This window comes from Eucalyptus grandis, chromosome 3 (genome assembly GCF_016545825.1).
Source record: "Eucalyptus grandis isolate ANBG69807.140 chromosome 3, ASM1654582v1, whole genome shotgun sequence".
Lineage (NCBI taxonomy): Eukaryota > Viridiplantae > Streptophyta > Magnoliopsida > Myrtales > Myrtaceae > Eucalyptus > Eucalyptus grandis.
Window position 1 is genome coordinate 33,175,746 of NC_052614.1, and position 23,988 is coordinate 33,199,733.

Below are 23,988 nucleotides of genomic sequence, written 5' to 3' on the forward strand. Positions count from 1 at the left end.
ATGTAATTTCCAGCCATGAAATTCAGTAACATCAAAAGATTGCAACTTTATAATATCATAGGAACTACGCTTTGCCATTTTAATCAAAGCAAAGTGTTAGAAAAAATGCACCTTGAAGTCCTCAGAGCAACAAAGTTGAATAACTCCCCTAACCTTGATCAAACCGCTCTGTAGGGATGGAATTTGCCCAAAAAAAAACCCCAAAAACGGATCTGGAGCGCCCAAAAACCTTAAGATGGACTGCCCTTGTCGCTGAAACTCGCTGAAAAATTTCGCCCCCCGAAATTCGCTAGAAATTCAGATGGAAACTTCCGGGTGCCGTAACTTCTCCGTCCGACCTCCGATTGATGCGAGTGACCACTTAAAACGTTCGTATCGATGAGTAGAACAAAGCCCAAGTGGTTTCACCCTCTAAAATTGGCTATAATTTTTGGGTCTTTGAAACAAAGATTTCGGTCACCCGAATCTTCAAACTCAGATCCCGGCCAATATCACCGTCGAGATCGAAAGTAAATTACAGCCGCGAGTTCGTCTTGACGAAATCTTCAAGAAGACACTTTACTCGCTCAAATCCGACACACGAACTTAATACTTCAGGATTGTTGGAGGTAATAGGTTTGAGAGAGAAAAGATAGTTGCTTGAAGTATTACACCAAGAGACGTCAAGTTTGGAACGCTCAACAATGTTACCTCAAGCATAGGGAAACCCTAGAGTTTTTATATGCACGTTATTGGGATTCGGCCCATATGGACCAAAATAACCATGTTTTTACCTATTGGGCTTGTATGTGAACATATTATTTTGGACTATATTAATAATATATCCAACAGCATTAGGAGCAAGTTCGATGTAAGAATGCTACAATGGCTATGACAGATAAGATGACCAAGGTCATTGGGACAAGGGGCGTCCTAGCCTCGCTATTATATATGGAGCCAAAGTCGATGCCGTGGTCAATTTCGGTTGTTGGTGCTAGCCCGGGGTAGCAAGAGCTTCCATCTCCGCCACATGACACGGGATTCGTCACAGTCCCACCGCTTGACCCGGGAGCAGCAGGATTCGTCACAATCCCACCGCCGCTTGAGGGATTGGTCACAGTCCCGGCGTCACTCCTGCTGAGTAAACAGAAGAAACATAAACCAGCGAAAGAAATTAAAATGACAATAATAGCTCTTGTTGTACAGACACTAAATGCACTGGCCGAAAAAGGAACTAGGTGAATAGAAGGGTGGATGCTTTTAGTCCTTAGTCCTATCCACAAGAATAACAACATAAATGATTTTACCATAGACAAAGAACTGAAGGTTTTCATGGCATTGAAATATTTACTGAGGTGATCACCCAAGAGTAGCATAATCCACACATGAATCCTCAAGCGTAGAGTGACAGATCTGAGTGAACCTATGGCTCCTAAAAGAACGAAGATGGATTCAAAACAAGAAAGGCAGCATTGTGCATAGAAGTTTGAATTGCGTGTTCAGGAGACTAAAATCTATACTTCTTGCTGATGATCAAATTAATCTCATAGTATCTTATCCAAGGTGATTGGTGAAATAAGCGATTACAACAGTACCTCTAAATCATAGATGGGCGCATCCAGAGTTATTTGCTTGTGCTTTGATGGGTTAGATTAAAACGTGACGAACCAATTGAAGTTGCAATTAAGGGAACAGACACCGAGATTTACCTCTGTTCAACTAAGACACCAGCAGTCGCAGTTAGCTGATCAATGTAGCTTGCCGACAGGGGCGACATTCTAGAGGCTTCAGCATACTGGGGGCTCATGTCTGCACCAGAGGTCACAAAGAAGGCACCATTCACCATCAGATCACCTTCCGATCTCCAATTCCATTTCCTCCACTCGCTCTCATCTGTGTCCATTCGCTTTGTCACCTATTTCTTCCAATACATGTAAGTAATAATCGGGCATAACGCGGCAAACATATTGATCATCTGGGCTTCTTCTACCGAACTCACTAAATGATAGTTCAAAGCAGTTACTGGGACTCATTACGTACATTTTGACATGATGTTTCTTTATCTATTAAAAGGAAAGTTTTTACATCGGAAGTATATTATTCTGTAGTTTGGCAAGATAATGTAGAAAGATAATCATATCCAGTCTATCAAGACACTCTAGATGATCTTTTTTCCCTTAACTTTTACGAACACGAAAGTAGCACCCAGTAAAAGCTCATGTGCAAAGACCTGCTTCACTAACTTACCCGATTGAAGGAGGCTGATTATGCAGGTTCTAGATGATTCGATCTCACAAAACAATTTCTACATAATCAAATAATGCAGATAAGATATTTTAAAGTTTACCTCCTTGTTGTTATTATCCTGCGGCGCGACATACCGATTCCCCTGACTATTAATGGTAGGATGGGAGCTCCCTCCAACAGCATACATCCCCCACTGAGTGTAGTCATTGTTCACAACATGAAAGTACCCGAACCGGCACCGTGGCATCCTCTCCTTTAGGTCTTCGCCAAAGTGGTTGAATGCGACGGTCACTTGCATCCCTGAGTCAGCCGTGAAATCATCACTGTGACCCAACAGCATCACCTTATCATGGTGGGTGAACATGTTGTTGGATAATGTGACTGCTGTAGATCCTTCAGTGACATCGATCAGACCGTCTGTGTAATACGACAGGAAACAATGGTCAATCCAAATTTTTGATGATGCTTAGACGGATATCCCATCGCCATCTGATCTTCCCCTCTCGGTAACTTGCGTCGGGCTGATCCGGATCTTGGCATTCCCAGAAGGCTTGCAATGGTGAATGTGCACATTGTGGATGATGATGTTGGTGACGTCATAAATGATCAAACAACCGAGACCTGTTATATGCACGTTGGCTCCTCGGCCATCAATGGTCTTGAAACTGCTGATAAGAAGCTCATACCTGAGTTTGATTACCATATTTCCTAGGTGGAAAAACAGAAAAATGTTGAACCAGTTTAGCAGGTTTAGCAGGTATGTCAAACTTTGTCCTGAGGATTTCATCTTGTCTAAATTTCTCTATGCCTAAATAATCTACCTTGTCTATACGAAATTGAGTTTCATATTCCTGTTTCGCTGAGGGAAATTTCGCAACTCACCCCGAGTCCCCACATTATCCTAGTAACTTTTCATAGTATTTGATATTAACCCAAGGTCTACTGTCCTAAGTACTTGATCTTTCTCTTTTCTTTTGATTGAGTGTAAGTACTTGATGTAAACGTAGAAAACAGAGCACATAATAGACAAATTCCACAGAAGCATGCACTTGTGTAAATGACATGGGTGTGCTCGATTGTGGATGATTTCGCCAGTTTACTACCAGAGAAGATGATCCATAGGGGTCCGGCTTGGACAACACCGTAGCGGAGCGTGCCAGGGGGCGGGTTCTCTGGGTCCGGGTCAGATGGGTCTGTCACAACGTAGACGTTGCTGCCCCGCCCTCCCAGGGCTTCACGGCCGAACCCAATCGCGCAGTCGGCTAGGTGTTCGCGGTTCGATTCCCAGTTCGGATCGCACCGCCAGCAGTCATCGATTGGATTGCCCGTCAAGCACTGGTCCCTTACTTGGACCACAAGCAGCTGCCTTCTAGTGACGGATTCATTCACCCTCCTGCACGAAAATTGCTCGCCTTCTGATTCCAAGGATTTCTTTTGAAATTTAATATCCTTGGCTAAGTCTAAATTGAAATGCAAAGAAGACTACAATATTATTGCTACCAAATGGCAGTATTTTATTTGTCAGTGATACCGCGAGCACTTTCCATGGTCGCCGGCTAGAGGAAAAGAATAAAAGGAAAAAAGGCGAAAAAAGAAAGAGAGAGAGAGAGAGAGTGAAAAATGTTATAAAATTATTAAAAAATTAAAAGAAATTCTAAGTAAAAATGAATTTTGGGGTCATATTTATTGCATTTATATTCCGAGAAAAAAAATTATACAGTTACCAAGGAACATGAACATAAAAATTTGTTTCTGAACAGAAACTGCTCCCGTAATTACCTGTTCACGTCATGAACTACAGCTTGTGGATCAGGATGCTGATGTGGGTGGACCAAGATTTTAGAAGAAGAAGAAGAGGAAGAAGTTGCATTGAGATTGAGTGCATGGAGAGTGAACGAACAGCATACAAGGACAATGCAGGACCAAGTAATGCGAAGCATTCTCGAAGGTACAACAGCTTTTGACTCCTCCGCTGGCTCGGTCCTTTTGGGTTCTTCCCTTCAAGGAAAAGACTCGACAATCAGTAAAGTGAGGTTGCGATTGTAGCTTGCGATGAGAGCGCTGATGCATATATAATGAGTGAAAAGAAAAAGTGGAGAAAGAAATAACAAAGGATTCTGAGTAAAGTTTTTTCTATTTTCATACACATTTTGGCTTTTCGGCGGGAGGAGATGAGCGGAGAGGGATTCTTTCTGTTTCTATTTTCACATACGCATCGTATATTCTTGTCGGGATGATAATTTCTTTTCCACTTTTGATTGAGCTGAGGAAACTTGAGAAAAAAAGAAACCATCAGTTTTTCTTTTATATCATAACTTTGATTTAATTTCCTATTTTTTTGCCATCCGCCGCTAACCTTTGCTCCGGCCTCTGCAAATTGCATCTTCCTTGCCTTCCCAGGACAATAAAGAAGAATCACCAGCTAGGCTTTTATATCGTTTGATCTCTCTCTCTCTCTCTCTCTCTCTCTCTCTCAATGTAATACATCATAGTCGGATAAAGATGATATATGCTTTGTTTCACCTCATAAACTTTGCTTTAGGTAAATTATCAGCTGCATCCCCCACCTAGGATGAGAGAAATCAGAGTCTTTGGTCCACAAATATAACCTTGTCAGAAAAACTTATTTTATGGTGCTTTTTTAAAGTTTATGATTTTGTTGATCAATATCCAATATCCACTCTAGATAATTAATATTCTCCCTCAACTTTGTTGCCTTCTCGGTCTTTATGTGATGGTATCTAGTATTTATCTTGATATATTTGTTGTCTAAGAGGTATTTTGTATCGAGTGCAGTGAAATATAGGTCTAGACAATAGTTGAATTAGATCTTATCTTTACTAGTGAATGCGCACAAGCCTTGGATATGCACACGATATGTAAAAATATTAGAAGTTGAACTTTTCTTAGGAAGTTGTTCTTGGGCAGATGGAAGAGATTCGAATTTTAGGGCATGTTTGTTTAAGTAAAATATTTTTCCATGAATTAATTTTCTGAACATTCATGCGCATAGTATGTTGCAAATAATTAGTAAGCAGGGAAAAATAATTTCTTTGAAAATGAGGTGTTTTTTTTTCCAAAAAAAAAAAAAACACACACTATTAACACTGAAAACGTATAATGATAAAATAGAATTAAATAACTGACCTCATTTTTCTATGGATACAATGTTTGTGAAATAAGTAACTAAAGATAGTTGGGAAAGAAAATCGAGATCTTTGCAAAGTTCTCTTTGTTTTGAATAATAGCATGGACAAAGTTAAATTAGGTTTTGCAAAAATATGATGTCTTGCATAAATTCATAGATACTTAAATTATTAATTAAGTCATCAGTGATCTTATTAGCCCGGAGCTTATGATTGATGACTCTAAAGCCATCATTGGTCTTCTTATTCTAGTATTTGTGATTGATAAAATTAGCTTACTGACTCTATTTTGCTCAAAGATATCACAAGATTGTTTTTTTTTTTCTTTGTAACCCAGGGAGCCTCTGTAAGCCGGCAGCCCAGCAAGATAAACCCTAAAGCTAGGTAAGTCGTGAGTTCCTTTCCAACAAGGCAGACGACGCAGGGAGTCGAATATTAGACCTCTCGCGAAAGGAACAAGTGTTCAACCAACTACGTCGCCACCACGGGTGGTGATATCACAAGATTGTTGTGCTCTCACTTTAAGTGTAAAGTACAGCGTAACTTTTGATAAAGAAATCGCTCTACTAATCGATTTGCTAATTTTGGAATTGATAAGTGCTTCCACACTAGTTTTTTCTATCATCTCTTACAAAGTTACTTTATTTTTTATTACGTGATAAAAGAAAAATACTACGGCTTTAGCCCCTTTTTCATATCAAAAAACAATTATTAAGTACGCAAGAATCGATGCTACTACTGGGAGGCGGTTCTTTTCTGACCATTTTTAAAGCACATTAGCAGAGGAGTAATTCGATTTTCAAGGCCACAATTAGATACATACAAGACAAGCGATCGATGAACTCAAAAGTCGTGAATTTTTTTAATTAATCATTTATTAAGTGATCCAATAGCCCCCGCACCAGATGGGATTCTCATAGGATAAATCCACCATCAAAGGTGGGACCAACTTTGAAGGCACTCCGGGGCTCGAGAAAAGGTTTGGTTTTGGGGGTCAGGGAGAGGCTCCAAATTTTCAAACATTGGAAAGATAAAGGGGTTCAAAAGAAGGTAACAAATGCAACTTTTGAGTCACTTTTGACATCGATCTGAGCCCCGTTCTCCACTCTTACGCCTCAGACTCCTCCAATCTCTGATCTTGTACATCCACGTCTGACGCAGCCAAATTAAAGGGGGGCAAAGCCATTTTCAGTGGGTGATTTGTGAGAAAGTTTTGAAGAAATCCGATCACTAAGTCACACATCATCATCAATGATAAGTGTACGTTGAGATTTTAATTAGTAATTACAGCTTTGCTATACATTTAGATTCGCCATCGCCAACATTATCATCATATAGAGACAACATAAATAGATTGAATAAGCTCAAATTTGACACTTATGAAAGCAAACACTTTAACAAGTGTGTCGCGACCAATTTTTTTCGGGTGTGAACCACCTAGGGTTTGGCTAATGGATTGTTAAGCCTAAACTTAACTCGGGCTCTCCCAAGCCCATACCACCCGCGACTTGGGTTCAAGTTCTTAACATACAAATGGATTTTATTTAGAGTCGCCACTAATCTATTTTTTGGTGGGTCGATTAGAAACCCAAGTAAAGTAACGGGAGTTTTACTTTACTCCTACGAACCAGAGATTATGAATTCGGGGACTTGGTTACGCTAGACTTTTCTAATGCCCTTTCGGTACCTTTCTCTTTTATTTCAAAGAAAATGTTTTGCAGGCAGCTTGGATTAATTTTAAATCTAATTCTCTAACATGCGAGGCGATCATGCGGGTGTGCAATCCATCAATTTAACACCCAAGAAAGCAAATAGAAAAATGCAGGACTTACCTTGTAGCAACGAAAGCATCTGCAATGTTAATTTAAAATCCACAACAACAACCTTGGATATGGTTTCTAATTAACACGCAATTTCTCTTTTTTTTGTTTTCACTTATTTAATGAAAATTATGCAATATGCAATGCAATATTAACTAAATGACCTAACTCTAATGACATGTAACTCCTAGTTGAATGGGCCTAGCAACAACTACCACATGACATGCATTTTAATGAATCTAATCCTAATGATGTGCATGTGACATCTTTCTTTTCTTTCTTTTCTTTCTTTTTCCTAAAAGAATGCAATCTATCCTAGAAAATAAAACTAATTCAACTTATGAAATTTTTGTATTTTTCATGAAATTCGAAATTAAAATTCCTATTCTAAATATGCAAACCCTAAAACAAGTAATATCCTAACATGCATCTAATCTAACCCAATTTTTTATTTCCGAAATTCATGATAAATAGAATGCTTTGCCTAAATATGCAAATAACCCTAGAGTATGCAATATTCTAACAAGGCAAATCATTCAAAATCATCAAAGATATCATACATCGTTCGAATCAGGGAACAATATCCAAATCGGCTTGATTATTTCGCTAATAAAATCGATAAATTGATCTTAAGCCTTAAAGATCAATATATCAATTTCATTCCGCGTGATTAATTATTCCATCTAAAGCCTTATAGATGGAATAAAAAATCGGTGTGCGGTTGCGAATTAGGAAATATACCCTAATGAATATTATACCTCTTACTCAAAAGGTTTAAATTAGATATCAATCTCATCAATCTAGGCAATATGATGTTTAAATCAAATTAAGATGAGATTTTTTACCTAATTGCCGAATATACTTCCAAATTTGGACTTCGAACGGCTACTCATGACGCGATATAGTGATGCTTGGCGAGGCTCGGCGTGGCTCGACAAGGCCACAACAAGTTCGATGGGCTATCGTACGGGACACCAAGAAACCTGCAAAACTATTGAAAACGTAGGTAATTCATTGGGAGGCTTGCTGGCAGAGAAATATTGGAGCTACGTAGTGAAGCTCGCGCCCCTGGTGGTTGGTTGCTTGCGATGACTCATGGCCAAGAAACTCCGAGATTCGCTTGGGACGTTGAATCGTAATAGTGGGCAAAGTGGCAACGCGTGGCAGCAAAACTTAAACATGAACAAGGGCGTGCGTGCGCGCAAGGCATGAATTTTGATGGATGCCTAAAGTTTCAAGAGATGGGGTTGGTTCGGAAGACTCCTGGACTCCAAACCGACGTGGTGCTTTTGACCAAGTCCACGTGTTCTTCCTTTGCCAAGAATTCTTCAATTTGTTGCCGTAAAAATGTGAATTTCGTGGCTTACGGCATGGTGATCGACGGGTGAGGGGTTGCTCACGAACATGAAAGGGTCTTGATCACGGCAATGCAAGGAGCTCTCGGTAGCCTCCGGGTGATTATCGTCGAGAGCTCATGATGAAGAGGCAACAGCAACCATGATGGGAAATTCAGCAAGGGTATCAGCAAGTCGAACTTCGCTTGTAGGAGTATCTCGATTGCGTCGACACCGGACTAGCGTTGGGTGAATTGCGCTCGCTGGACAACTGAGGGAACGGCACCTTCGAGAAGCAATAATGTGATTCAACCAACGATGGATCAACTCCTACTAATCCGTAAACACAGAATCAATTTGGCTAAAGTATGCATCCGTCGGATAAGCTGCGAATCTGGAACTGCTTGAAGATCTCGGCGTGAGGTGCCACAGGACCAGGAGCTAAAGGCGTTGTCTGAGACAAAATAGAGCCACTGATGTTTCGGGACATCAAGCAAAAGAGACGACACTTTGAGGCCAGCAAGCAGCCATCTCGATGGGATTTGGAGCTCGTCTAGAACTAGTGGATTTGAAGCTCTCTCAATGTGCCGTTTCTCAATTGTGGATCATGGCCGATCCCCTCACGATTTCTTCTCTCTCTATGCTCTCAATTGTGGCCGTGTATTCAATAAATGTGGCCTCTTCCTCAACTTTGTCCGTACGCGGTCCCTTTTATAAGCCAAAAAATTGGATCTTCGTGGTATATTTTACTTTCTAATTTTGCTCATGCAAAATACCACCGAATATATCGTTGCACCCCGCGTAATATTACCTTTTGTATTTATCAAATATCCCATCCAAAATTTTCCTTTTTGCTTGAAAATATATCATTTGGTGTATATTGCCTAAATGTGTGAAGAATCAACGGAATATGTGAAAAATTTTGCACTCGCCGTTGGTCCAATAAAATAAACAAAAATGTTCCTAAACTATATGCCATGTGATTTTATTTTTTCAGGGATAAAATTAACCCCTAATTTTTTAAATGTCTAAATGTGTCGCCAAAATTTAGGTGTCAACAGCTGCCCCTCTTTGAAGGTGAGCTCGTAGAGGTTGCCTTTAAAGACAAATTGAGACCTAAATTTTGACCATGCACATGCAGTGAATGATTTTTTGTTGGAACATGAATTCCATTTTTTAATGCAATTTATATGATGCATGGAAATGCTAATGCAAATGATAGATGAACCTACCTGGGATAACTTACCTTCGAGGAGGATAAAGTAATTCGAGATAGTGAGTGTTACCCGTCCAGGACCCGTACCATTCTACGGTCGCCTAGAATAGTAACATGACTTTGTGAAGATGCTGCTTTCCTAGGACTCGTACCATTCTACGGTCACCCAGTATGGCAAAAAGGAGCTGCTTTCTCAGGACCCGTACCATTCTACGGTCGCCAATATGGCAGAAATGTTTTGTAAGGAACTGCTTTCCCGGGACCCGTACCATTCTACGGTCGCCCAAGACGACAGAAATGTTTTGTCTAGGACTCGTACCATTCTACGGTCGCCTAAACGGGGGATTCATTTTCCAGGACCCGTACCATTCTACGGTCGCCTGAATGAGGGAATTGCTTTTCCAGGACCCGTACCATTCTACGGTCGCCTGTTAGAGCAATAAATGTTGTCTAGGACCCGTACCATTCTACGGTCGCCTAGATTGAGGTTTTGCTTGGCTAGGACCCGAACCATTCTTCGATCGCCCAACCTTGCGACAGAAATCATCCGACCAGGACCCGAACCATTCTTCGGTCGCCTTAATCAGATTGAATCTGGAGGAAGAATCTTTGGGGGACAACTCCATTGAGTGTCGGTGAAAAGGACTCTGGGCTACGAAAGCACGCCAGGTCGATAAAATGGACACCAGGCTACAAAAGCACGCCGGGTCAATAAAGAGAGACTCTGGGCTATGAAAGCACGCCAGGTCAATAAAGAGGGGGACTCTGGGCTACGAAAGCACGCCAGGTCGATATAACTGGACAGCTTGACCAAGTCAAGTGTCGATGCACTTGAGAGAGAATACCTGCACAATGACAAGTATTTTAGAGTACGGTAGAGATATACTTACCTGGTGATATCTCTGATTCTTGGAGAAAAATGTCTTTTGGTTTTTAGCTTTCCTGTGGAGGTCTTTCACCTTATGGTGGAGGTTTTTCATCTCCTAATATCATGAAACATTCTGAAAGGAACTTGAATTACCTGTCATACATGATTTAAAGCAAAAACTGATATGCATTCCTCAAAGAGATAGACAATCTGAGCTACTCTAGAATGCACATTTCAAAATTTAGTGAGGTTTTCATCAACTCAATCGGGGTTCATGCATAATGACCTTTGCATCACCCAAATTTCCACTGGAGAGAATTATCATTCAAGACAATCTTCACTCATGACATGGATTTCCTAAGAATACCAAATGAGGGACCTTTAGTTAGAAAGGACTTTCACTCACTCTCATTTAGAGGCTATTTTGTGAGAATCACTTCATCTCATTATCATCATACCAACAAGGGTCCGAGTATTCTCGCAAAACGTACAACCTTACCAATGAGAGGTCTTTAATAAGGACCGTAATGTGGGCTTGGTCAACGGTTTAACAAAGGGACTCTTTGAGTCAAGGCAATTGAAAGAACAATTTTGTAATCATCTCCGGGTTTACAAGTCAAGAACCCTGCAAAAATGAGAAAGAAATAATCTTGCTCGCACTTCTTCAAGCGATGCTTATAAACATATGAACTCCTATGTTAATTCAAATGCCTTAATCTGAAGAGACTTTGTAAATGACGTAACGTAGGCTAGGTTCATGGGTTGAGAAATGAAAGGATCATTAGGCTCAAAATGTGTGTAAAGGGTGAGAGCTGATGATCATCTTGGCATTGCCACCAGTTTTCATTTTCACCATCGGGGATTGTCTTCATGAAGTGCCCCATTGATTATAAAAACTCAGCATTTGAGTTCTTTAAGTATTGCTCCATTGGAATTCAATTCTTGCAATTGACAGTCACCTATATTGACTCTCTTTTTCATCTATGGGTATTGGCCTTGCTTTTACCAGGCACACTGCTTTTTCATACCCCCAGTTCTCATGCATTTTTTTACTTCTTTTCATGGGCATTGGCCTTGCTTTTACCAGGCACACTGCTTTTTCATGCCCCTTAGTTCTATTTTGATTTCAATTCTTATGCACAATGCGTCAAGGAATTACACTTTGAATGACATTTGAACTTTCAGGGTCTTCATCTACCTTTTGCCTTGCCCCAGTGTGGGGGATGATCACCAACTGGGTTTAATGTGAAATGAATTTATAGGCTCAAATGGGCTATGCAATGGATAAAAGTGTATACGATAGAGAAAGAACTGCTCTTCGTCTTTCTAAGGCACTTAAATTACCATATGAATTCAATGTAATAGCATGACTAGAAGATTGATGCAAGTGAGAGTAAGAAAATTTCAATCCATTTTCTTCACATCATGGTGTTGTCTTACCTCCCAGTTTGCCCCGATGTGGGGTGGTTCTTGACAGGGGTAATTTGAAAAAATTCTTCACAAGTGTATAAGGCTCAAAGTGGTTAAGCAATGGATCACCTGTAGTGTTTGGGATAGAGAAATGAATAGCCCCTCATCATTTCGGTCATCGTACCTTTTGCGAGAGAACTCTTTACCTTGTAGATATGGAACTTCCTACACTCATCTCATAAGTGTATCAAGTGTATAAGTAAGGGACTGTGTATAGGATAGGGTTTGCCTTTCATCATCCTGATACGTCTCATTTAGCATTCTTAAACATTGATGTCACTCCATTGAGTTGTCTATCTTGATAAATTTCCACATGAAATTGGTGAATTAAATAGGTAAAATCACTATGAAAATTCTCTTTTAAAAAGAGTTCAACAACTTTAAGCATGAAAAGCTTTTGTGGCTTCAAACAAACAGTTTACCATACTCAAAAATTCTCTCATAAGTACGAAAACATGATTGCAAGCATTCATTCAATGAAATGTCCCACGAAGGGACTGTCTCAGCAATGGGTGTCCTTGGATTGCCCCTATCAAAAGGGAACAAACATATAAATTGATCAATCAAGGATGAAAAATCCGATCTTTGATTCAATGAAATCTGGCTTTTGCCCCTACACAGAACAACGTGCATGAATAGGATATTATGCATCATCAAAGTAAATTCAAATTGCATAACCATTTTGGCTCGGATCGAGATTTTGTCTCAGTCATGTCACTACTAGAATCCATAGTGTCCCAATTCGTCATCTGCAAGGAAAAGAACAGAGTATCAATTCCAGAATTAATTATATTCATGAACACAATGTATCCATTTCATCCAAGACAGATTATCCTCTTTTGATTTGTTCCATTATTTTCTCATGGAAATGAGAAACTTCATTTGGCCTTCGAGAATGACATCTCACACAAACTGTTATGAGATGTGCCACATATCACACTTTAGAATCAAGATGATTTTGTTCACTCTTGGGAGATGTCATCAAGATCAGTTAGGAAATGATCATTTGCCCCCACGTCTATTTTTCCTCTCGGATGTATGTTCCCAAATCAATGGGCCCACTATCATTGGAAATTGACGCGTTATTTTCAAATGCCTCTCTGTTATGCTCTAAGACATGAAGTAAATGAGTTAGAAAAACAAACAAGGGTAACCTAATGCATGCTTTTTGGAAATGGCTTGAAAAATGATCTTTTTTTTTTTTTTTTTTTGTTCTTTTGGAATTTTTTGGATGAGGAAGCATGAAGAAGCCTAGTCCTCAGAATTCTCCTTGGATGATATTTTCTTTTCATTGTTGGATATCGTCACCGGGCTAGTTTGGTGTACCCCATCATGTCCTCAAAACAAAACTTGTAATTCTATTGATATTTATCAATCAAATTACATTTATTGGAATGTGATGCTCAAGCACAGAAGAAATTGAAATCAATCCCTAAAAAGCGATAAGAATTCCCATGCAAGGGAAGGTGCATGCCCCTAATTAAATGAGGAAATGGAACAACTTAGGACCATGAATCATGTGTACTTGAATTCTTCACCCTCCTTGATCTTGTGAACCCCTTAGGTCAGATATTCTTCCATCTAGATGTGTCGCTACCCTCTTCATGATGGCATCAAATTCGACTACCCTATGAAAATGAGAAGATTCAAAAGATCTTCTTGGCTCTCTTCTTGGAGTCGCAATTTCTCACTAAAGATAGATTGCAGCATTTTTGCTTGACAAGATAAGCTCTTTTTGATCCGTTATTTTGACTCTTGATCGTGAACGGATGGGTGAGCGGGATTGCTCCATAATCACCTAATTCAAATGAACGGGGACGTGTAAGCATGAGGGTAAATAGAAAGTCAATCCATGACAATGATCTAATCAATTTTTCATTTTTTATTTATTCATGAAAAGTTCGTACAAGAAGGGCATTTCCTAAAAATGGACTAGGAAAATAAAGATAGACACCCTAACAAGACCAAATTTCCTAAACATGAATTGAAAACAAATTCTCCAAAGTTTTTTGGCAAATGACTCATTGCAAGGCGATTTCCTCATTTTATTTCTAATTGACAAATGAATTAGATTAAATGACTAACCTAGATTGTCATGGATGGACCAAAAGTAAATTGCATAGTATAGGGATAGAAGACTTACTTCACCAAGGTAAAACGACGGCAATCACATAGACAAGCGCATGAAGTGTGATGTTCGATTTCTAACTAGAAAGGCTAAACAAGGTGGAGTTAAAAGGGTGAGATGACTTAGTTGCAGCCTCGCATACTAAGTCAAGTCCTCCTAACTCCGGCTCGCTTAAGAATGATACCCCAATGCGACGCAGCCTCGCGGGTAGAGGTAAACATTCTTAACACCAAGAAAAACTTTTCGGGATTGAGTTGGGCAACCTCTACTACGCGGCCTCGCGGTCGAAGTCGTATCCAACTCAATACCATCCTAAATGTCCTAGTGCGGCCCAGGTCCGGCGGCGGGTTGTGTGTGCAAAAGTGTAGTGAAAAATGCAAAGCATGCACTACAGTTTATATCAAGCAGCACTTCAATAACTTGAATTTAAAACATTCATTTCCAACTCCAACCTGCAAGACAAGATTTAGCAAAGACTACTCCCCTTATATCTCCTCATCTGCAAAAACATTTAACACCTTAAATGTTAGGGATGTACCTGGGATCCTCGCTGCCAAACAAAAATCATTTTCAAAAAGAAGAAAATTGGCCTAAGTCCACTAAGTGTTTTAACACAAGTCCCCAGTGGAGTCGCCAAGCTGTCGCGACCAATTTTTTTCGGGTGTGAACCACCTAGGGTTTGGCTAATGGATTGTTAAGCCTAAACTTAACTCGGGCTCTCCCAAGCCCATACCAATTCGCGACTTGGGTTCAAGTTCTTAACATACAAATGGATTTTATTTAGGAGTCGCCACTAATCTATTTTTTGGTGGGTCGATTAGAAACCCAAGTAAAGTAACGGAGTTTTACTTTACTCCTACGAACCAGAGATTATGAATTCGGGGACTTGGTTACGCTAGACTTTTCTAATGCCCTTTCGGTACCTTTCTTTTTATTTCAAAGAAAATGTTTTGCAGGCAGCTTGGATTAATTTTAAATCTAATTCTCTAACATGCGAGGCGATCATGCGGGTGTGCAATCCATCAATTTAACACCCAAGAAAGCAAATAGAAAAATGCAGGACTTACCTTGTAGCAACGAAAGCATCTGCAATGTTAATTTAAAATCCACATCAACAACCTTGGATATGGTTTCTAATTAACACGCAATTTCTCTTTTTTTGTTTTCACTTATTTAATGAAAATTATGCAATATGCAATGCAATATTAACTAAATGACCTAACTCTAATGACATGTAACTCCTAGTTGAATGGGCCTAGCAACAACTACCACATGACATGCATTTTAATGAATCTAATCCTAATGATGTGCATGTGACATCTTTCTTTTCTTTCTTTTCTTTCTTTTTCCTAAAAGAATGCAATCTATCCTAGAAAATAAAACTAATTCAACTTATGAAATTTTTTGTATTTTTCATGAAATTCGAAATTAAAATTCCTATTCTAAATATGCAAACCCTAAAACAAGTAATATCCTAACATGCATCTAATCTAACCCAATTTTTATTTCCGAAATTCATGATAAATAGAATGCTTTGCCTAAATATGCAAATAACCCTAGAGTATGCAATATTCTAACAAGGCAAATCATTCAAAATCATCAAAGATATCATACATCGTTCGAATCGGGAACAATATCCAAATCGGCTTGATTATTTCGCTAATAAAATCGATAAATTGATCTTAAGCCTTAAAGATCAATATATCAATTTCATTCCCGCGTGATTAATTATTCCATCTAAAGCCTTATAGATGGAATAAAAAATCGGTGTGCGGTTGCGAATTAGGAAATATACCCTAATGAATATTATACCTCTTACTCAAAAGGTTTAAATTAGATATCAATCTCATCAATCTAGGCAATATGATGTTTAAATCAAATTAAGATGAGATTTTTTACCTAATTGCCGAATATACTTCCAAATTTGGACTTCGAACGGCTACTCATGACGCGATATAGTGATGCTTGGCGAGGCTCGGCGTGGCTCGACAAGGCCACAACAAGTTCGATGGGCTATCGTACGGGACACCAAGAAACCTGCAAAACTATTGAAAACGTAGGTAATTCATTGGGAGGCTTGCTGGCAGAGAAATATTGGAGCTACGTAGTGAAGCTCTGCGCCCGGTGGTTGGTTGCTTGCGATGACTCATGGCCAAGAAACTCCGAGATTCGCTTGGGACGTTGAATCGTAATAGTGGGCAAAGTGGCAACGCGTGGCAGCAAAACTTAAACATGAACAAGGGCGTGCGTGCGCGCAAGGCATGAATTTTGATGGATGCCTAAAGTTTCAAGAGATGGGGTTGGTTCAGGAAGACTTGGACTCCAAACTGACGTGGTGCTTTTGACCAAGTCCACGTGTTCTTCCTTTGCCAAGAATTCTTCAATTTGTTGCCGTAAAATGTGAATTTCGTGGCTTACGGCATGGTGATCGACGGGTGAGGGGTTGCTCACGAACATGAAAGGGTCTTGATCACGGCAATGCAAGGAGCTCTCGGTAGCCTCCGGGTGATTATCGTCGAGCTCATGATGAAGAGGCAACAGCAACCATGATGGGAAATTCAGCAAGGGTATCAGCAAGTCGAACTTCGCTTGTAGGAGTATCTCGATTGCGTCGACACTGGACTAGCGTTGGGTGAATTGCGCCGCTGGACAACCGAGGGAACGGCACCTTCGAGAAGCAATAATGTGATTCAACCAACGATGGATCAACTCCTACTAATCCGTAAACACAGAATCAATTTGGCTAAAGTATGCATCCGTCGGATAAGCTGCGAATCTGGAACTGCTTGAAGATCTCGGCGTGAGGTGCCACGACCAGGAGCTAAAGGCGTTGTCTCGAGACAAAATAGAGCCACCGATGTTTCGGGACATCAAGCAAAAGAGACGACACTTTGAGGCCAGCAAGCAGCCATCTCGATGGGATTTGGAGCTCGTCTAGAACTAGTGGATTTGAAGCTCTCTCAATGTGCCGTTTCTCAATTGTGGATCATGGCCGATCCCCTCACGATTTCTTCTCTCTCTATGCTCTCAATTGTGGCCGTGTATTCAATAAATGTGGCCTCTTCCTCAACTTTGTCCGTACGCGGTCCCTTTTATAAGCCAAAAAATTGGATCTTCGTGGTATATTTTACTTTCTAATTTTGCTCATGCAAAATACCACCGAATATATCGTTGCACCCCGCGTAATATTACCTTTTGTATTTATCAAATATCCCATCCAAAATTTTCCTTTTTGCTTGAAAATATATCATTTGGTGTATATTGCCTAAATGTGTGAAGAATCTGAACGGAATATGTGAAAAATTTTGCACTCGCCGTTGGTCCAATAAAATAAACAAAAATGTTCCTAAACTATATGCCATGTGATTTTATTTTTCAGGGATAAAATTAACCCCTAATTTTTTAAATGTCTAAATGGGTCGCCAAAATTTAGGTGTCAACAAAGTGCAAGACACCAAAACTTTTAACAAAATTCATTGAACAAGCATAGATTTGACATCAAAATTGTTGTAAATATCATTGAAACTAATGGCAAAGTATTTATTCATTAAAACTCATAAATCAAGAATTGTATAGGATAGAAAACTCCCAAATTTAAGATTGGGGTAGCAAAACAGTAAATCTAGTTCTAGATTGAAAGAGTACAGAAATAAAAGAAAAAGCAATTAGGGAGGGGAGGGAGAGATTTAGGTCAAATATTTCCTCAACGAAAGTTGAAAGGACAAAGAAAGGTGGAAACTCAAAAGGGAGAGTGAGGGAGGAAGACGAAGAATCTCAACCTAAAAGACAAGTTAAGCTTTTTAATTAGGTTGACTTGTGCACTCTAACCCTTTTACCATCTCTATTTGGTAGCACTTTCAAAGTACCAATAGGACATCACTGACTTACGTGATAAGCATCTTCGTATGATGCTAGTATGTCACCTAATTGGCGCCACGTCAACAACACTAGCAAAAACATCTGAAATGAGGGTTATTGGTCAATCGTCCCGTGTGGGGCACTTTGGGCCTGTTTGGTTCGGCTTTGGGGAAATGCTGTTGAGAGAATGCAAATACCTTTGAGGTAAAAGGGTTTTCCGAAATGTTAGATTGTTTGGTAAACTATAACTGAAAAGTGCTTTAGGGAAATGCAAGACTGTTTGATAAACATATATTTGAAAAACCCTTTAGTGTAACCAAATTAAGTATTTTAGTTTTAGTATTTTTAAAATTGCAAAAAAGAAACAATGACTATATAACATTTTACATTTTCATGTTGAGAGTAATGTAAAAGATATATATTAGTAAATTTATTTAAAAATTATATTAAAAAAATTGATTATAGATTAGATGCAAAGCTCAACTTTTGGCCTAGGGTTCTTTTAGGTTTGTTTTCAACTTTGAATAATTTTTTTAATTATTGTAGTATTAATCATCTTCGTTAATTAATGTTTATTCTAGTGTATTGATAAAAAGTTGGGTTATTAATTATCAAAAGATAAAAATGACAAAAAAAAAGGCGAACCCAACATTTGCGAAGAGTTTTTTTAAATATAAAAATAAAATCCAATGAAACTACGTCGCGATCAATGACGGTTGGGGTGTGGGAAAGATGATCGGTTTAAAAAAAAAAAAAAGTCAACGGATGAATAATAGAGGTGGACTTGCATTTCTGAAATGTTAAAAGCCCAAAGCATGTGGGGACCTGCTTTGGACTTTCAACATTTCAAATGCCAACATTTAGCCAAGGACATCTCTAAATGCTGAACCATACACCTAAATTTTTTTCTAATGGGCTTTGGGGCTGAAAGCCCTTTGGGAATGTTGAACCAAACGGCGCTTTTGCCTTCTCACTGCAACTCGATAAGGGTCATGTGGCCCTAACATCCATATAATAGTATTAATAGCCTTAATTATGGCATTAATGCCCGGACAACATCATCGATTCCTGGATGTTGGCTGAATGGTGTCAACGCGGACAATACTCATCCCTAGGAAATTTCAATTTGTGCCACATGTCTTGCTTGTATTGCCGATATAATTACTAATGATCCGCGGCATTAACATCGCTTGCCTACCACTTTAACTATGCCGCATCAGCTAGATGAGTAATTACTTACGAAAAGTGGAGAAAGTATTCTGATTCAGCGGTGTATCTTCAGTGTCTTTCAGCGTAAGGGAATGTTGGCTTGACAATGCGTCCATAGATAAACTTTTTGGAGAATTGTCCTCATCTGATCGCGGCAATTTCCTTTTTCCATTTGGAATTGCGGATGGATCAAAGCATAAGGAAAAGGGTATATATATATATATATATTTTGGTGACCCAGGGAACCCCGCACAGCCGACAGCTGGGAAATAACATATATTAATATATAATAGAAAGAAACATGCGAGCCCAGAATATTAAAAACATGATAATATAAATTAAAGGTGAGCAAATTATACTTGCGCAAGATTGCCAAGGCAGCTAAAGTAAGGTGGAAAGTTAAAGCGATTTCATTAATATTGTAAGTATAAAGCTTCGTGTATTTTGTTTGGATGTGGAAAGCTTGATTTACGCAATTGATGTATAAAGTGACCAAATTATGGCTAATTCAAAGTCCGCTAAATGAGTATTCTAAATGACGCAATGAGAGGTAAATGGGCTTTTAAGTTCAATGGGCCGATTTAAACGCCCAATGCAATTTTTTGCCGTATGGACTTTAGTGTAGTTAGTGTTATTCGATTACTTACGGATATGTATATGTAACTCCTCTTGTATAAATCCCGATTTAGAGTGAAATAATGGTCGGGACAGGAAAATACAAAATGTATTTACGGAATGTCGGCCTCCAGAAAAAATAACTCCCCCATAATGATGGTTAAAATATATCACATGACGCTTGACTATAAAAGTTTATATGTTTTTTTTTTTTTTTTTATAGATATGAGATCTCCCTCCACTTATTAATTAAAATTTGTGGATTGGATACTCTAACATGATATGTACTTATACAATCTCTTTCGACTAGAAAGACTAAAGTCAATTGAAATAAGAAGATCTCATTTTAGCAATTTCTTTTCCTAGATAACTTCATGTTCCAAACCGTTAAGTCCATCAATCTTCACGAAAGACTCAAGTCAATTGAAATAAGATCTCATTTCAGCAATTTCTTTTCCTAGTTAACTTCATATTCTGAACCGTTAAGTCCATCAATCTTCATGAGTGCATGCTAATTGTTCCGACCACGGGTGTTAGAGCGTAAAAACACCACGGCTGTTGGGCATGGCCTCCAATGTTATTTCGAAAGAGATAAACTATGATCAAATATCACTTCTCAAATCAAATGCTCGACTATTGACGAATTAGTTGATCCTTTGAGAATTTGATAGTGTCGTTGTACATAGAAGGGAACACGACTTTTATTGGGTCACATTTATTAATTTTTTGACCTATTTAAATATTTCAAATCGTTTTTTTTTCCGGATATCTTTTAATTGCAAAATTTATGTGAGATGACTAATTCATTACGAGTCTACAATATGATATAATACCAATATTAGCCGCCCCTCAACTCGTTTTTTTTCCGGATATCTTTTAATTGCAAAATTTAGCAGTTTTCGACTGATTACGTATTAATTGATATTCAATCGATTGATCCGAGGCTTTTGACAAAAAAAGATTCGTCTAAGCCACTTACTTTCGTTTTGTCCAAATTACTTATTTTTTCTCAGTTTGTTTTTTTCTTTGTGCGTTTCGGGATAGAACAAAGGGAGAGACCCGAACATTGTGCCCAGTGACCGAGGGCGAGTTTTACTGTCGAGAGAAAGGGGAGTAAATCAAAAGGCTTCCGTTTTTCGTTCTAGGTTTGGGGGCTTCTGCCAAGGGCTATTTAAACCTTTGAAACTATGTCACGCGGAACGAGACATGGACAGGTAAAATAGACTAGAAAGGAAGAGCCATAGCTGCCTTATCCGCCTACCCTTTGCCTTTTTCTAATGCCGTGACCATGAGGCAGGAAATTTTTTCACTTAAGACCTTAGGACAATGGCAAGACACGCGTCAAAAACGAACTAAACCACCTTATAAATTATGAAACAAAAAACTAAGTCAATATACAATTTTCCGCTTCAACAGATTCCGTGAACAGGAGTACCTAAATCCTTCAAACAAATTCCGGTTTATCATGCAAGTATAGATATAACTTTTTAACTATTCCAACACCACTAGAAAAATAAAAGTCTTATACATCATTTTGTAAATAATTTTGTAAAACAGTCTTTGAAAGTATACCATTTTCCATTGGAAGACGATTTTGCTTAGACTAATTGCCCTTAGTCATAGCTTGCGATCACAAAAGTAGAGGAAAGAAGAAAGAGAAAGAGAAACAAAAAATTGTCTTCAGATGAAAATTCCCCTGCCGTGGTTCTAGCAGCAAAGATACTAATGAACTTAGCTTGCATTTTGGTCATCTAAATTTCTAACTATGATAAAACTAAGTAGGATAGAATATGAAATTCAATTATTTTACTATATCATATACATAATTTATTAATCGCAGTGAGAAAACCAAATATGTTCGCATTATATCATATCAATTATTTGGTATAAATAACATGATTGTAAATGAACATAAAAATTGCACGAACGGAGATGCTGAGACTATATTTTTACCTACTTCATTTTTATTTGCTTATTTTTAATTATTTTTCTTCTCTTTTGTTTTTTTGTTTCTTTTTTCCCCTTCCATCATTCTCTGGTAAAATTTTTTAAATAGTAAACTATACTAATATACCTAAAATACTAAAATAACTAAAATATATAGTAACTATAAGTACTATATATTTATATATTGAATTTATATTATAAGATAGAAATAAATTCAAGTATATAAATAGATATAAGAATTTTATCCTGATTGTAAATGCAACCTTAGCGACAAAATTGATCTTCTCATAGCATTGTTCAAAACAAAATTCATCCCGAAGGCTCTGTTGAGACTGAGGAGGATAAAGTGTATTCGGCATGGAATAAGTCAAAGTAGATAGGGCTTTAGCCATGTAAACAAGGATTGATTTATTTCCAAAACAGCCAACAATACTTTGCCTCGATCTCCCGAGAGAAAAAGAGCAAAAATCACCACATTTGCACACATAACCCACAAACGAAAGGCTTTTGTAATTATTAGATGGATTTTCATTGGAAAACTTTCCTTTCACTTGACGAGTTGACTATTCTGACCGCCCCAAAAATAGGGTCCACCCAAGTCAATTAGGTAAAGTTCTGGCCTTTCTCGAATATCTTGCTCTCAATTAAATTTCACAGACATATTTTACCAAATTAGAACCAAATCTCCATATTTTCTCCCCTAGCACCAGATAAAGAGAGCAAGTAATCCAACTAAATAGCGCAATGAGGGAAAGTACTAATCGAATCCTATATTATTCCACTTTCTCCGTGGCCAGCAGCCCTACAAGTCAGCTCCATTCCATGCTCAAATCACAAGGCCAAAGAAGCGCGACATTGGAAATGGACACGAGCTCGTCATCGCAAGATCTTTCTGCTCTTCTCCTCAACACTGGTGCTGCTGCTGGCGGCGCTCGCGAACGGGGCCCCCTCCCGTGCACTCGCGAAGAGAAACCCCGTCCATGCACGAGTGAAGGTCTTCGGCGTGAGGAAGTTTGGCGCGGTCGGGGATGGGAAGACCGAGAATAGCAAGGTATAGAATCTCGGAATCGTCTCGCCAGGTTTCCATCGATGCGTGATCATTAATGGTCACAAAATTGATGATTCTACACGCTTTGTTCCCTTTTTATTTTATTTTATTTCTAGGCATTTCTCGATGCGTGGCGCCAAGCGTGTCAATACAAAGGAGCAAATAGGAGGAGATTGTACATCCCGCTAGGGACGTACCTGGTATGACCGGTGGTGTTCGAGGGGCTGTGCACCGGCCTCATCATTGTCACGATCAAAGGGGTGGCCAAGGCGCCCGATGCCCCATCGACATTCTCCCTGAAGGATCACCTTCCAGTACATCGATGGTATGAGGATCCACGGCGGCGGTACGTTGGATGGCCAGGGGCACCACGCTTGGCCCTACAACAAATGCGCTTGCAGGCCTCTTCCAGTGGTAAGCCCTCTCCCTACATTTTTTACACTTTTTTTAATTAAATAAAAAAAAGAATCAAAGACTGATAATTATCTTTTTGATTAATAATTATACAGACAATTGCAGAAATTAGGGGGAACTTTTTTTTATTATTTATTGATTTAACACCCAAAGGTACATCCAAATTGTGAAAGAGTTTAAAGAGCACATGTGACATCCCAGATTTTCGCTTCTGTTTTCTATTGAATAAATCTGGCATTTCATCGACGTGCCTATAGGGCTATTCTCAGAGCCAATCACTCTCGAGATAACTAGACTAACCAGGGAAGCTATTAAGGAATTTTAAGGCAATAAACTTGAGAATTCGATTAGGAATCGACTTCTCAAGCGTGCTCATCTTTAGTGGCCATTACGGTGTCTGCGCGACCAATTTTTCGGGGTGTGAACCACCTAGGGTTTGGCTAATGGATTGTTAAGCCTAGACTTAACTCTGGGCTCTCCCAAGCCCCATACCAATTCGCGACTTAGGTTCGAATTCTTAACATGCAAATTGATTTTATTTAGGAGTCGCCACTAATCAGTTTATGGTAGGTCGATTAGACACCTAAGTAAAATAATGGGAGAATTACTTTACTCCTACGAACCAGGAGATTAAGGTACGGGGACTTGGTTACGTTAGATTTCTCTAACGCCCTTTCGGTACCTTTATC

The 23,988-nt window shown here is 39.0% G+C and overlaps 1 pseudogene; it reads right to left on the reverse strand.

Annotated features, from left to right (window-relative positions):
* Positions 1-833: 833 nt before the first annotated feature.
* Positions 834-23,205, reverse strand: LOC120291821 (annotated as a pseudogene).
* Between the last annotated feature and the right edge of the window lie 783 nt (positions 23,206-23,988).